The sequence below is a fragment of the Eulemur rufifrons genome, chromosome 15 (genome assembly GCF_041146395.1).
Source record: "Eulemur rufifrons isolate Redbay chromosome 15, OSU_ERuf_1, whole genome shotgun sequence".
Classification (NCBI taxonomy): domain Eukaryota; kingdom Metazoa; phylum Chordata; class Mammalia; order Primates; family Lemuridae; genus Eulemur; species Eulemur rufifrons.
Window position 1 is genome coordinate 14,850,445 of NC_090997.1, and position 16,502 is coordinate 14,866,946.

The window sequence follows — 16,502 nt, forward strand, 5'->3', positions numbered from 1 at the left end:
AAGAATGATGTAAGAATTACATGAGAAATATGTATGTGTGAGTATGTATACAATAGAGAGAGAGAGAAGAATGAGAAATGCTATTAATATGTGCCTGGTATAGTACTTGGAGCACTATACATACTCAAGAAAACAATAATAACTATATTATGAATAATCCGAACACAGTGTAGTTACTATTAATTATTCTTATAGGAATCTACATTATTATTTGCATTTGAAATCCACAGATAATATAATGTAACTTAATGAGAGTTTCCTTTGTCCCAGCAGTGTGTGATAGGTAAGAGTCAAGGGGTTCAACATTCCTATTCACATCAAGCTTCCTATTTTGTTAGAGTAATTAGACATATGCAGAAAAACAATTAGAGTATAGAACATTATTAAAGGGAATATAATCGAAAGACAAACTTTGTGAATCAGTAAATCTTTTATAAGAACAATGGCAAGAGTGACTCATTTGCCTTTAGCTGTATGTCACTTTCATAACCATCTTCTCAGGGTTTTCCTTGTTTTGTTTTATTTTGTTTTAAATCAGTAGTTGTGTCCCATTAGGAAATATTAGGCTACAAGTAACACTGTACTCAACTCAAGGTAGCTTAAACAATGGGATTTGTTATCTCACTCAAAAGTAAGCCCTGGAGGCTGGGCACGGTGGCTCAGGCCTGTAATCCTAGCACTCTGGGAGGCTGAGGCAGGAGGATCGCTTGAGGCCAGGAGTTCAAGACCAACCTGAGCAAGAGCAAGACCCGTCTCTACTAAAAATAGAAAAATTATCTGGGCAAGGTAGTGCCAGCCTGTAGTCCCAGCTACTTGGGAGGCTGAGGCAGGAGGATCACTTAAGCCCAGGAGTTGGAGGTTGCAGTGAGCTATGATGATACCACCACACTCTAGCCAGGGTGATGGAGTGAGACTCTGTCTCAAAAAAAAAAAAAAAAAGGCCCAGGGTAGAGGATTCCAGATTTGGTTATGTCAGGAGCACACTATGTCATCAAGAAGCCAGCTGTGCTCCTTCTTTCTGTTCTGGCATCCTCAGGCTTGTACCCCTGTGATTGTGATTGTTGGCTGCCGCAGCTCCAGCATCTCATCCTTCCTCCACTTCCATAGAGAGTGTGGTAGGCCGAATAATGTCCCTGCACCCCCCCCCTTACTGTCCCTAAAAATAAGATATCCACATTCTAATCCCTGGAACCTGTGACTGTTATTTTATGTGGCAAAAAAGGATTTTGCAGGTGTGAATAAATTAAGGCTCTTGAGATGGGGAAATTACCCTGGATTATCTGAGTGGATCCTAAATGCTATCCTTAGGAGATTCGACATACACACAGGTATCCTTAGGAGATTTGACATACACAAAAGAGGAGAAGGTGATACGACCACAGAGGCAGAAACTGGAGTGATGTGGACAGGCACTAAGGAACGCCAACAGACAGCAGAAGCTGGAAAGGGCAAGAAATGGTTTCTCCCCCCAAAACCCCAGAGGGGGTGTGTCCCTGCCAGCACCTTTCTTTAGACCCAGTGATACTGACTTTGGACTTCTGTCCTCCAGAACTGTGACAGCATACATTTCTGTTGGTTTAAGCCACCAAGTTTGTGTAATTTGCCATCAGAAACTAACACAGGAAATAAAAGGGGCATTTCTTCTCGTATGTTTCCTTTTACAGAGAGAAAACATTTCCCGGAAAACACACTGTAGACTTCCCCTCAGGTCCTATTAACTAAGTTCTAGTTTCAAGAATGCTTAGAGAATAAGTATCTGGCAGTTTTAGCCTCTGTAATGCTCTGCTAGTGAGGAAAAAGTATGGTGTAATAGTTTGGGGAAAAGCAGCCAATTGGGTCTGTCATGTTGGTAGAGTGATCGATTCACACAGAGTAGAAGGGACATAGAACTGGAGCACACTGTCCCAGCCAGATCCCAAAGTCAGGCATTGGTATCTGAAGCATCTAAGTGTTGACTGAACTCTTCAAATGAACAGCCTCCCCCGCATCAGGGTATCACACTGTTCTTCTTGCCAGGCAAGTCAGTGTTGTTCTATGAGAAAGTAGAGAGAGAGACACTGCCAAAGAAACAGGCCACTTTTCCCAGGGGTATGTTCTTACCGAGGCATGGCGTGGCTGACCTCCCCATGACAGCACACAGGCAAGAGAAAGCTTTCTTCTTGAGGTAGGTAAGTTTCCTTAGCAACGGGGAGCCATGACATTCTGTCATCTAACTCTTGGTTCTGTCTTCTGTGATGCTGTCCACATGCAATGGAGGTGTATTCCTGGCTTTATATTCCTCTCTGGGTGGCTTTCCAAATTTCCAACTCATACACAGGTAGAGTCATCTAGGTGGCTTTCTGGTGGCTATGCACCAACTGATTTAGGGGGAGGAGGGGAATCGTTCTTCTTGCATTCAGGTGTTGGTGCTTGTGTGGTTATTGTCTCTCTTTCCTACTGACTGAGCTGGTCGAAGGCCCTGGAATAGCTCAGCTTCTGCTGTGGGGGTAGGGAGAAGCCCTTGCTAGGAGACCCCTATACCTAGGGCATTTATTGGAGCTAAACATCCTTCAGATCTGACTAGCAGCGCTACCCTCAAGTAAATGTAATTTTTTTTCTTTCGCTTCATTAATTTTAAAAATGTGGAAGGTTTTGGGTTTGGCTCCCAGAGCATTATAAAACACAAAGTTTTGTCATCTGGAAAATGCCCTTTTTCTGCTACTCTCAAATCGGACTAAATTTAAAAGGAACCCACACAGAGACCACCAGGTAATGTAATGGCTCTTTGCCCAAAAAACATTCACAGGCAAATGCTTCTGCTGACCCACAACTTGGGACCAGCGGGGCTTTAAATCTATTACTTATGGGATTGTAACTCTCCTACTGGGTTGTTAATCTGATTGTTTATTGAAGCTCTGCTGACTTGTTCATTTCACGGGCTTGTCCAGTACGGCCAATGCTTTCCAGAGAGAAAGTGCTGTGGGATGTCAGGTCTGAATGGAAACTGACGATATGTCACAGGGGATGGAGGCCTTGAAGGCTTTAAGCAGAAGATGGAAAAGATTCTCTGCCCGCACAGAGCTCATTTCAAGAATGTAGTTCGGTGGGTCTGTGTCTGAGTTAACTGCAAACACTAGGTCTCTGCAACTAGAGTGCCATTAACAGTGGCCCCCAGGGCATTAAAGCCCTTTATCACACTAGGAGGCACGGAAGGGGCTGGAAGGAGCAGCCAAGTAAAATAGCTCATGGGAGACCAAACGTCCCTGAGAAAGTGACTGAAGTGTGGACAAATGGCACAAGAAGCACAAGAGAATAGCCAGACAAGGCAAATGGAATGGGCTCCAGGTGGATTGTACCGCAGCCTAAACATGGTTTTGGAGCCAACTGTCTTCTTTGAAGACTTCCTCTTTTCTTCCACTTCCCCCAGCCTCTCAGAAACCCCATTAAGCCTGCTCTTGCCTTGTCAGACTCATGCCCACTTTCTGCCAAGACTCATCCTTTTCAACCTTTCTATCCTCCACGTGGAAATGCCCACATCCTATGGTTAGTGTCTAGAGGTCAGTTCTTTCATTCTGGGACATGCGGTCGGGCTGCTGTGCTAACGGAAGCTGTCATGTTCTAGAGAGCAGTGCTGTCTAATAAAAAATACAGTGAGAACCACATGTATAATTTAAAGAGTCCTAGTAGCCATATTGAAATGAAAAGAAACAAGTGAAATCAATTTTAGAAATATATTTTATTTAGCTCAGTATATATAACATATTATAATTTCAACGTATGGCACTGGCTACATTTCAAGGGTTCAATGACTGCAGGTGGCCAGTGGCTGTTGCTGTTCTAGAGCCAGTCTCTTTGCTACATCATCTGCACTTTAGTAAGTCTCGAGATAGCATTCCCAGCCGCGTATTGGCACTTCTAGGCAGGAGGGAAGACTAGATGTTTGTAGCAGTTAAGTCCTTACTGGGCCTTGAACTCACACTGAGTAGGCATGTGTCTACTTTGCAAATTGTCTCTCTGATGTCTATATATATATATATATATATATATATATATATGTCTCTTATGATCCTGAAATATGATCTTGCGAACTCTCAGGAAGAGACAGATGTGGGAAAATGTCACATGATCAATTTACACTTGAGGGTGACTGAAAATTTTGGAAACCAACGGCTGATGCTGTATGTGGTTATATCATTATATTTATTTCTCTCCTTTTGCTTTTGTTTGTTGTCTCTTTCTGACATTCTGCCTCTTTTTAGTTTCCTGTTCTCCTTACTGCTTCTTTAACATAATATTGGAGCCTTGAATATGTGGCGCTCTTTTCATTGTCAGGGATATCGCTTTTAGGTAAATGTGATAAATTAATAAGAAGCACAATTAGAGCATATTATAAAAGTCACACGATTTTCCTGCATTTACACTATCTATAAGAAGTTATGGAAAAAAGACAGGATTTCAAACCTCGATTTGATAGAGGTTGTGACCTTGGCCAAGATTTCTGGCCTAAAATTTCAGATATTTGACTGCCACATTACTGAAACAGGTATCTGTTAGGAGTCCTTTCGGCTGTAGATAACAGAATTACCTGATAAACAGTAGCTTAAACATGTAGAGGTTTCTTTTTCTGAGGTGACAAGAAACCTGAAGGTAGCTGGATTTTGGCATCGGTTCTGCTTTTCAACACTGTCATCAGAAACACAAACATTTTCCACTCCACCACCCTTAGTGCGTCGGTGTTTAACTGAATGCTTCTTGCTTCATGGACACAAATGGCTGCTGATATTGCAGACACTGAATCCTTGTTCAAGGAAGAAGTTCTTTTCAGCAAAACAAAAAGCATTAGCTATAAAGGAGGCTGGGGAAATGCAGAGTTAGCTTTTTGGCCTGTGAAGTGGAGACTGTAAGAGACAAGAGGCTCTCTGTTGAGTTCGTGAGCAAACGCTGAAAAGATATAGATATACTCAGCGTTTTACAGGTATTATCTCATTTGATCCTCACGCCAACCTTTAATGTGTGTCTCCTGTTATTATCCCCTGTTTTTTAGTTGAGAAAACTAGATCTTCCAGAGGTCAATTAATTTACCCAAATCACATGGGATTTCCGTTATTCTACCCCATCTCCCTCCTCACCAAATAGCCACCCCATTGCCATGTAGATCCCCTTCCACATGCCTTAGTGTACTTTTTAGAAATACTTGTTTAATATTGTATCCCATAAAGGCAGAGTGAGGGAGAGGAAGGAGTCAGGGGTAACTTCTTAGTTTCTGGCTTGAGAAATTGGAATCTCATGATCCGTTTTCTGAGACAGGAAGAGCAGTTGTTGGCAGACATTCTATAAGTCATACCTTGGATGGGTTTAGTAGTTGGTACCGATCCGGCATCCAGGTGGCTGATGGTAACAGGTGTCTGGAGTGCAGGAGGAGAAAGTTTGCAGATTTGACCTGACTTCTAAGAGATTGATGATCATAGCCAAACCAGCATCACCTTCCTATGCTTCCTTTTCTCAAGAAACAAGAAGATATCCCTGTGTACCCTCCAGGGATGCAGAAGAGATGTAGAGATGACTGATGGATCTGAGTGGCTTCTTTTCTGCTCACCAACACTGTGGAAGGTGGTTTCTAATGCTTCCTGCCCCTGATATCATATCCTTGAATAATAATCAACCCACACCCCCTCGAGCAGTCTGGACCTAGTGACTTGCTTCTAACTAATAGGATAACAGCAAAGGTGGTGGGATTTTGCCTTTTGGTTTACATGCTTTGGCAGTGAAGGAAATAGTCATGTTGGAGAGGCCCATGTAGCAAGGAACTTAAGGTGGCCACTGGCCAACAGCTAGCAAGGCACTGAGGGCTCCAGTCCAGCAGCCCCTAAGGGACAGAATTCTGCCAAAAATCTGGGCAAGCTTGGAAGTGGCTCCTTCCCCAGCCAGGCTTTCAGATGAGACCCCAGCCCCGGTCAGCAACTTGACTGTAGCTTTGTGAGAGACCCTGAAGTTGAGAACCCAGCTCGGCTGGATTCCTGACCCACAGATACAGAGATCAGGAATATGTGCTGTTTAAACCATTAACTTTGTGGTAATCTATAAATAGCAATAGCTAACAAATACAAGCACCCAGAGTTCAGCTGAGGGAGCAGGGATCCCATGCGTGTGGCAGTTAGCTGGGATGTGTGCACACCTAGTTGTAAGAGTCAAGGAAGGGCAGACTGTCTTTGTTGATTCAGAAATACGAAGAGAGATTGCTTATATATGGAAATAAATTACTCCCTTGGCCAATTAAAACCAGAACTGAGAATCAGAGCGTTTGGTTCACTGGAGAAATGAGAAAACCCTGAGAAGGCTGCAGCTATATTTAGCCCGGCCCCTGAGCAGCGGCAGCTGGCGTGTGAACAGGCCAAGACTTCCTGTGGGAGCAGTAGATGAGCCCTGGCAGGTAGATGCACGTCAGACATAGCCATGCAGCAAAAGGCTCTGGACAGCCTTGACACAGCCACGTAATCATCAAGGGGCATATCAAGAGAAATTATGGATTTTCCTCTGCTGGATTCCATAAAAAAAGGAATGATCTTGTTAAATAAATGGAAAAAGTTCTAATTGATGAGTAAAATCACTCAGTATTCTTATTCTGTGAGCAATTTTCTTTCTTTCCTTCCTCTTCTCCTGTCTTTATACAGTAACCATTGATGCTTTCTGCATTAGTCTGCTCGGGCTTGTGTGACAAAATACCACAGGCTGGGTGACTTAAACAACAGAATTTATTTTCTCACAGTTATGTAGGCCAGAAGTCCAAGATCAAGGTGCCATCAGGGTTGGACTCTGGTGAGACCTTTCTTCCTGGCTTGCACAAGTTGCCTCCTCACTGTTTCTGCGAGAGAGGGCTCAGGTGTCTCTTCCTCTTCTTATAATGATATCAGTTCTATCAGGTTAGGGCCCCACACTTATGACCTCATTTAACATTAATTACCTCCCTAAAGGCCCTATCTCCAAATACAGTTACACTGGGGTTAGGGCTTCAACATATACATTTTTTAGAGGGAGGACACAATTCAGTCCGTAATAATTTCCAACCACTGAATGCCCATAAAAAGTAAACTCAATTAGGGCAAGGACTTGAGCTGTGTCTTTCACCAAGAAATCTTGTCTTTCCAAGTCCTATTATAGTGTCGGGCACATAGTAGGTCCTCAATAAATGTTTGTTGAATGAATGAATGATGTCCTCCTCTTCTCCCAGATACTCTGAGGTTGAGAAGTCTGTAAAAACAGGTCAAGTAACCAGGTATTTTTTTTTTAATAAAATGTGGACAGTTTTTATGTAGTCTTGTAGAAAATCGTGTTCAGTTTTATTATAAGGCTTACAAATATCACTTGGATTTCAAATCATCTCGTTTATTCACTCATTTCTTCCATCAAAGATTTACTGGACACCTGATAGGCGCTCAGCACAGAGTCAGGTGCTGTGGGTCAAACTAGGAAGGGTGAGCCATCATCCTTCTTCTCAAAGCATCTGTCACGTGCTTGCTGAGGATGTGGTCAACGCAGGAAGCTGTTATGTAACCACATGATTATAATATCTATAAAAGAATCATTGAAAAGATCATGCTTGCCTTCCCTGAGGACTAATAAGAGAATGCAGTCCTATATAAATCAGTGTGGATACCTACTGGGTAAAAGGTGAAGATTCCTTTATGCAGAGTTGTTTAAAGAATTGATAGAAGCAGCTCGGGTAAGCTTAAGAAGCACTTTAAAGCTGGTGACAGTGAAACTCCACTGTGAGATAATGTGAAGTGAGCATTTGGTGATTGGCTTCCATCTTCTGCCAAGGGAGAAGTACACAAACAGGAGCAGGTGCAAACTCTATCTTCAAGGGTGCAGGAAGAGAGACAGGAGGGCAGGGCAGGGCAGAGGGGGAGGCCCCATGGGGAAGGGCAGGCACCCTGTCCCCAGGAGCAGGGGAGGGGAGGGTGGGTCTCCATGTTCTTAGAATTCTCTCCGCCTCATCTTCCCAGATTGGGCCAACAACTACAAGGAGATTCCTTGAATCTTTGCTGCTGTCCTGGGAATTCTGGACAGCCCCAGAATTGTCCCTACTGATATTTAAGCTGGAGAAGACACCCATCGCCACCAGGTGGCATCAGCTCACAACCAGACTTGCAGAACAGGGCTGGCTCACTGCTTGCCCTTCCCAGTCACTCCTTCATCTTAAAATAATGGGACCCACGTTTTGCACATTTGTAGTTTTTGGATCCCACTTACTTTGTTAAGATTCCTTCCCAGTATTTATGACTTGGTTAGCTACCCATGGGCCCTAAATAGATCGGAGATGGTCCTGTCTGAGCCTAGGAGACAACCGCAGTCTTTCTCGCATTTTTCTTTGCCCACGGATCTGTGCATCAGGGGTCCCATTGCCAACTTCCACTGTCCGATTCCAGGAACGGAGCATGGCAAGAAGTAACAAGGATCCGAGCTCGCCTTACCTGAGCGTGTCACTCCTGGAAAGGTCTGCCTCCCCTTGCAGGAACAGAAACAATGTTACACACAAACCAAGACTGTGCACTGTGCTGGAAATCACTGTGCTGGCAACAGACACTGTGCCTCTAGGGCTTATACCAGGACGGGAATGAACGGCAATGCCTAAACATTCCTGTCACTCTTCTGGAGCCTTCGTACTTTTTCTATGCCAAGCCATTTGCGGTAGCATATTTCACTCTTGGCATGAGCTAGTTTGCTGTGATATTAAAGGAGTTCAAATACTACAACCAGTGTGATAGCACTTTGTCAACCCTGAGGTGCAGTGACAATGTATGGGCTGGCTGTGGCTACTGCCACTGTCCCCTCACACTAGTGTGGGGTGCAGTGTAGTATTTAAAACTGCAGGCTCTGAACTCAGACTGCCTGAGCCTGAAGTCCAGAACTCTGGGATATTTATTTAACATTTGTTCATCTAGGCTTCCTCATCTGCAAAATGGCGGAATAATAATGGGAATCCACTCTACGAGATGGTCATGAGGTTTAATTGGGAAAAATTCATGTAAAGGACAGCACTGGGAACAGAGCATCCAATGAAAATGTTAGAAATGTTATTCTTCTTCATGTGAATGGAGCTGGGTGCTAACTTTTCTTTGCTTTCTTTTATATGCTGTGTTTTTCAACATGTCGTCTTGGCTCCATTGGTAGACTGCAATGGTCTAGCTAAAGGCCCAAATGAGAGCTATCTAGTGATGAGGAAGTGTAACAAAACAACAAAATAGACAATGTACTTCTGTAGGTTGGGGGAGATCATTGCCCTAAGGGTATCATGTGTAAGACGTTGAGAAAAATACAGGCTGTTAGAAAACTTTCTTCCAGCACTGTTACCGTATGTGGGAAATTGTTAGAGAATTAAAATCTACATTGGATTGTCTCATCCCTGACACATTTCTTACTGTGACATGCCCAATTGAGAGAAGCACCTCAAGTCTCCTTTTCAAGAATTTTGTAATTCTGCAGAAAAGAGAAGGTACGAATGACTATGAATTAGAATGTTCCTCTCAAGAGGACTCTGAGCCCTCAGGCAGTCTAAGAGATCTCAACAACATCTTCTGGTGAAGAAAATGGCTGTAAGAGAAAGTCACTCATTTCTAGCTGCACATGGTCAGTTACGCTCATAAGTTTATTTCTATTCTTTTCAAAATGTTATTAGAAAAAGAAAGTACGTTATAAGCCGGCAAGGACAAAGAGAATGGGAAAAGAGAATAACAACAAAATTTCGGAAGCTAGAAGCTGAAGAAAGCTTGGCTACTTACTTCACAGGTTAGGGAGCTGAAGCCTAAGCAGGTGGTGGAGGCAATGCAGGAGGCCGATGCACAGGGAAGAACTCCAGTAATTTTGGGTACCAGGTATCTCTGAAAGCAGGGGTGCAAATGGGGCTAAAAATAGGAAGATTATAAGGGACATGTAATAAGAGGCAATTAGAATCCTAGATCACCCTCCCTGCCCCTTTTCCACCGGGGAAGATGAGGAGAGGCCAGACTCCCTGGCAAGGCCAGGCATTCCTGAACTGGAAAGAACTGGGTATCAGGGGTACCCAGTACAGTGGGTGGGGGTGGGTGTGAGACTCTACTGAGGACACTCTGCACGTTGAATGGCTGCCTTCTCTGTGAGCTCCTAGAATACTGGCTGCTGACTTCAACCCTCCAGGCAGGAGATTGGACAACTCTTCTCCGAATAAACTGATTAGCCAAAGAAGAAGGCTATAAACATACAGAGAGTTAGAAGTCCCACCATGAACGTTCATATTCAGATCAACCTCCAGTGAAGTTCACAGTCAATGAGCTCCACTCATAACCACACAATCAACCCGATCACATTTTTCAATGTTTCCCCAAAATATAAGCAAAGAACCAAAGATCACAAGATATTTGAGAAAAGCCTCTAAACTGGAGATTTCCAGCGTCAGCGCTATTAATATTGGGGGCCGGGTACTCTCTGCTGTGGGGCTGTGCCTGGCCCTGCCAGGTGTCAGTAGCACAAACCCCCAGCTGTGACGACTAACAATGTCTCTAGACTTGCTCTCTGGGAGCAAAATCTCTCCCTATTGAGGGGAGAGAGAGAGAGAGAGAGAGAGAGAACAGGAAAAAAAGGAAATAGGAAAAAAAAGAATGTGCAAGAAATAGGGGAAAAAAATGAACCTCCAAAACTCCAGATTGATAAGAGAAGATATTGTATTCCTAAAATAGGAGCAAGAAGCAATAGAAAAGAAACATTCCAGGAATGAAAAATCCTTTCAGAAATTAAATATGTGTCAACAGAAAGAAAAGCATTGAAAGATAAAGTTGAAGAAATTTCCCAGAAAAATAAAGTAAAAAGTCAAAGAGATAGAAAATTATAGAGGAAGAAAAAAATAATTGGCACATAACTTTGGAAGATCTAAGGGGAGAACAGAGGAGATATTGGGGAGGAAATTTCAAATAATCAAAAAAATGTCCATAATGGAAAGATATGAGTTTCTAGCTGGGAAGGACTCCTAGGAACCCAGTACATGAAATTCAGGACAGTTGGGACAAGGCAGTCAGTCCTAAAAGTTTCCAGGGAGGAATTGGAGGTTGTCCGAAAGAGTCAGGATTCAGAACCACCTGGGGCTTCTAGAAGCTGGAAAGCAATGGAGCGATGTCATCAAAATCCTGACGGAATTCGAACAAGCCAAACTATCATTCAAGTGTGAAGGTGCAATAAAGATATTTTCAGACATGAAAAGTCTTGTAAAATTGACCTTCCATGCTCTTCTCGTCAGTGAAGATCCTGGAAAATATGCTGTGTCAAACCTAGGGAGTACACTCTTTTTCCCATCCATATGTTCAGTGCAGGTCAGGGATGATTAAGGCGGCTCTGCCAGACCCCATTAGGCGTCCTTGCCAGGTGAGGCAAGCCTTGGGAATTTGGCCTTGGGGCACTTCTGCAAATGTGGCCAGCGACAGTGATGGAGGGGCTTGACTGGCCCAGCTCTTCCAAATGCACCTCTTTAATTTCCTGCCCACTTCGTTTTATATTCGTTGACTCTGACCTTGAATTGTCTCTTAGAGTCAACTGGAAAGACTGGCTCCCACATCCGCTGTAGCCCTCACTTGTGTGCTTTCTGTTGTGCCTTTTCAAGTCTGGTTTCCCTGTTAGACTGCCTTCTGCCTTCTGCATTCCAGAAGTGACTCAGATTTTCTGGACAACTGTTGGTACCCTCTGTTGGGTTCCAGAGCTATTCTGTATATTTCCTTTGATGATTCTTCTATAATTTCCAAGAGATTTCTGAAGATTGGATGGGCAATAAACATCTGGCATCACCTGCCATTTGAAACACAAAGATTCATAAGTAGCAGATTTTTCCTTCCCCTACATTGACATGTATTGAGTTGCTGATCAACTAAGGCCCCCAAATATTTATTATATTATCTCTTTGCCGAGTTGATCTCTTCCTCCCTTTACATGTGCATTTTTTAAGCAGTTAAATATAGGACTTTACATTTATGCCTATCACGCTTTCTTTAGTTTTCAACTGGTCACTCAGTGGAAAGTGAACAAACCCCACTTAAACTGGTTTAAGGACAAGGGAAATCTGTTGGTGCACGCATCTGAAAAGTCCAGAGGATTTTAGCTTCAGTCATAGTTTGGTCCAGGTGCTCAAATATTATTAATTTCTCCTCCCATCCCTCTCCTTTTCTTTCAACCTTTCAGCTCTTCTTGTCTCTCGATTGCCTTCGTGCTCAGAGCAAGACGACCCCCATGGTAGCTTCTGCACTCACACCTGCCTGCGACCATCCCCTATTCCCAGTAATGCTGCGAGTGGCTGGTTCTCAGAAAACTGATGTGCTCCTGGGGTCATCGCCCTTCTGGAAATCACATTGCGGTGCATTCAGAAGCACTTGTACTAGAGATCATTGGAATGGCCAAGGCCAGAGCTTTATCTGAACCTGGAGTGTGGCAGCACCACCTGGGGGTTCTAATCAAAGCAGCAAGGCCAGCACAGTGGGTAGGGAGGGACTCTGGGCAGGAACAGAGACGGCAGCTCGGTCGCAGTAATAATTACCACGGGAAGAGAAATTACAGACTTTGAGCACTTTTTTGAATGGGTGCTATATACATAGAGGCAGTTAGAGTGTGTGCTCTGCAATCATAGCTCTGCTGGGGGATATTAGGCCCTTGATCGTAAGTGCTTCCTAAACTTTAAAGTGCTAGGAATTATGCCGGGAGGGTCTTGTTAAGAGGCAGGTTCTGTTTCAGTGGCAGGGGTAGGACTAGAGACTCTGCCTCTCTGACCCGCTCCCTGGGGATGCCAATGCGGCTGCTGGCAGCGCACGGAACGTGCCTGGAGTGTCAAGGACTTAACTTTCCCGGGCTTTAGTTGCCTCACTTGTAAAATGGGGACATCAGTACCTTCCTCATGACGTCACTGAGAGTCAAATTAGAGTGTAAAGAACTTAGCAGAGCCCCTGCCACAGAGTAAGCACTCAGTACGTGACGACTACTATTTATGAGGGATGGGAACAACGAACACATCAGCATGGAGAGAGTGAGAGGACCAAAGCGAAGTCCTTCCTGCGGGGCCTGGCACACAGAGAGCATTGGCTGAGGACGTCCTCTGTACCCAGCGCTTGACGCGCTTTCTCATCTAATCTTCCTAACTCGGGAAGCTCGATACCATCGTCCTTCCTGTTTAGAAGATGCGCAAACCGAGACTTACAAATTAAGAAACGTGCCCAAGACTACCCGTTTGCAGAGCCAGGGTTTAAATCCAGGTCATGTGACAGCAAAACTTGTGAATTTAGCTGCCGTTAAACTGCCCTCCAATAATAATTGCTGCTCTTATTATCTTACTAAGTCCTCACGACAAAGGTCAATTTTTAAACCTATTTTACAGGAGAGGAAGCTGAGTTGCAAGGACTTCAGCAACTTGTCTAGAGTCACATACACAATCCCTATCCCTTTCTCATATACAAGGCTGACAGGGAGGTGAGGACACCTTTGGAGGTGGGCTGAGGGTGGCACACAGGCCAGAATTTGGGTCCTACCCTCCCTGCTACAGACCCCTCTGTGTTTTTCATGAAGGCTCCTGACAACAGCTACACAGGCATCCTTTGTTCACCTCATGCCATGGGGACAACTGGGAGAAGCCCTCACTGTGGAATTTTGTCCCAGGTTACCTGCACTTCCACCCCACCTATCCCTACCTGAATGCAGCAGGACAACACAAAGAAAGCGGGAAGAACTTTGCTGTATTACTTTTAGAAAAGCTACTAACCCCTAGTATAACTGATCCATGCTAGGAATGCAAAGGCGACGATCGATGGAGAAGAGCTGTACAATTCCAGAGAGCGCAGAGTGAGGGGGGAAAGCTATTGAGGATGTGAGTGTTAGGTTAGTTTCTCCAGGACACAGGCTCTGAGACTAGGTGTGCACGCAGGAAGTTTGCTGGGGAGCCTTTAGGTCCACACCTGTGGGGGATAAAGGAAGTGGGTTTAAAGAGGGAAGAGTTAAACAGAGATGGGGAGGCCTCAGCCTATATCCTAGAGGGACAGCTGTGGAGCTGGAGTGGTCCAAGGGAGGGCCTTCCTACTGTCACGTGGACTAGTCCCTGGGCACAGGTCCCCAGGGAGGGGTGAGACCTTGGGTGGGAGTATCTTTCTGGCTGAGTGCAAAGCCTGCTCACTCAGCAGCAGGTCGTGACCCACCAGCGCCCCCAGTATCGGGGGGCCTGCATCCACTATAGCACACCACGTGGATTACCAGGGTGTTGAACTTGGCAATACAGCAGGGACAACTATAAATCTTGCTTTAAGAATAAAATACCCCATGGGCAAATCCAAAGACTGTTTGGGGAACAATAATGATTTTATTAATGATTCCAACTAGTTGAGGAGGCCCCACAGTCCTGCCCAACTCTAAAGGTTTTTGAACTCGATTATTGAGAATGGAAAATAATGCAAAAGAGCCAAGGAAGTATTGTGTGTGAAATTTTCTAGCACACAGTGTTTCATCCATTTCAGCCTATTTTGGGTTTCCTATTTCCAACCTATACTAAATGCGCTTGCGTACACACACACACACACACACACAACTAACCTTGGATTTGGCTTCGTTTTAGAAATATAAAAAGCTCCTGAGTCAACTCCAATAACATTTCCCCAGACTATCTTTGAAAGGTGCAGATGAATGAGTTTGACAGAAAACTTTTTGCTTGAAATTTTCCCTTTCTCGGATTGCATAAATTCAAGGGGGAAGCCTGCCAAGTGTTCAATGATGCTCTGCATGGCGGCTTCTGGCAGGGACACTCTGTACCGGCAGCTCAATGAATGTTTTCCCGAATCACTGACTTATCATTCTTTATCACCTGCTCTGTCCCTCCTTTCCTGCACCGAGGCCTTCTAAATGACTTGGGGAAGGGAAGGAAGAAAAAAAAAAAAACAACTTTTCAGAACCGTGATAAGACACCGCGTGCTGACGCTGGGCACTAAGAATTCAGGTGGTGCATCACGCTGCAGGGAGGAACACCAGGCTTTCCAAAGCTGTCTTCAGGCCTAAAGTCCAGAGTGTCTAGACATTCTGGGATGTGGCTTTGTGTTAGGAAATTTCTTCTATTTGTGTTGGAATTCACGAGATGAATCTGGTCGTATGATTCCCTCACTGAAAATTCTTCTTGCCGTACTTAATACGAACTCCAAGTCCCCTGGCCTGGCCTGCCAGGTTCTCCAGCGCCTGGGACCTGCCTGCCTTCCTGACGTCACCTGGGGCTGTGCTCACCCTCCTTCACCCTGCTCCACACACTGACGACAGCCTCGAGGTTCCCCAGCATGGCAAGGTCTTTCCAGATCCACGCCATTCACCCCTGCTGCTTGGGACGCTCTTCCCTCAGCATTTCTCTGGCCGGTTGCTTCTCCAGTTCAGCTTAAATGTCGTCTCTTCAGAGACGCCTTCCCTGCCTATGACCCTCATTCCCTTTTATTCTCTATTCTCAGAGTGTGCTCTTGCTTTTCTTCACTGTACTCACTGTCGGAATTTGTGATTATCACTGGCTTGTTTATTTGTTTCTTGTCTCTTTCCCACACGGAACCTGGCAGGGACGACAGCTACTTTGTTCGCCACTGAAAACCCAGTGTCAGGCAGGCAGTTGATTTGTACTGGAATGAACAGTGCCTTACTCAGTGCTTAAGTCTTGTGCTATTTATTAAAAAAAACAAAAAAGTAAAGATTTTAAAGGCATCGTATATACGGAAATATCTCATGGAACGTAAGATAGAAGATGTATGTCTTTAGTATGAGAACATTTCAAACCCTCGTCATGACTAATAATAGCTCCTTCCTCCCTGTTCTCATAGTGGTTTCGTTTTGGTTGAGATATAACTTACTATAGTGTATCGCACAGATTTTAACTGAATTTTATGTATATATGTATCCATGGAGATCCAGATCGAGATGTAGAATGTTTGCAGCACCCCAGAAAGTCCCACGTCTCCTCTCATTCAATATCCTCCCAAAGGTAGCTGCTATTATAATTTCTATCAATATAGGCCAGTTTCGACCATTTCTTAGCTTCATAAATGAAGTCATACATTATGTACTATGTATTCTTTCATGTCTAGGTTTTTTTTCTCAAAAGCATGGTTTTGAGATCCATTTATGTTTCTATATACATCAGTAATTTTTTATTGCTTTGTAATATTCCTTTGTGTGAGGATACAGTTATTTATCCATTCTACAGTTGAAGGACACTTGGATTGTATCCTGTTGATAGCTACTATGAGCAGCTCTGCTGGGGACAATATTCTATAGGTATTTTGATAGGTGTGAGCACTCACACCTGCTGGGTGCATGCACCGGAGTGAGTCGCTCCCACATAGGCATATGTGTAGCTCTAGCAGACACCACCAGTGTTCCTAAGTCACAGTAAAATTCACACTCCCATCTGCGGGGTAGGAGAGTCCCCCCTTCCTTCATAGCCTTACCAGAACCTAATGTTTCCCCATACTTAATTTTAGCCATTCTGATGGATATGTAATGTAACT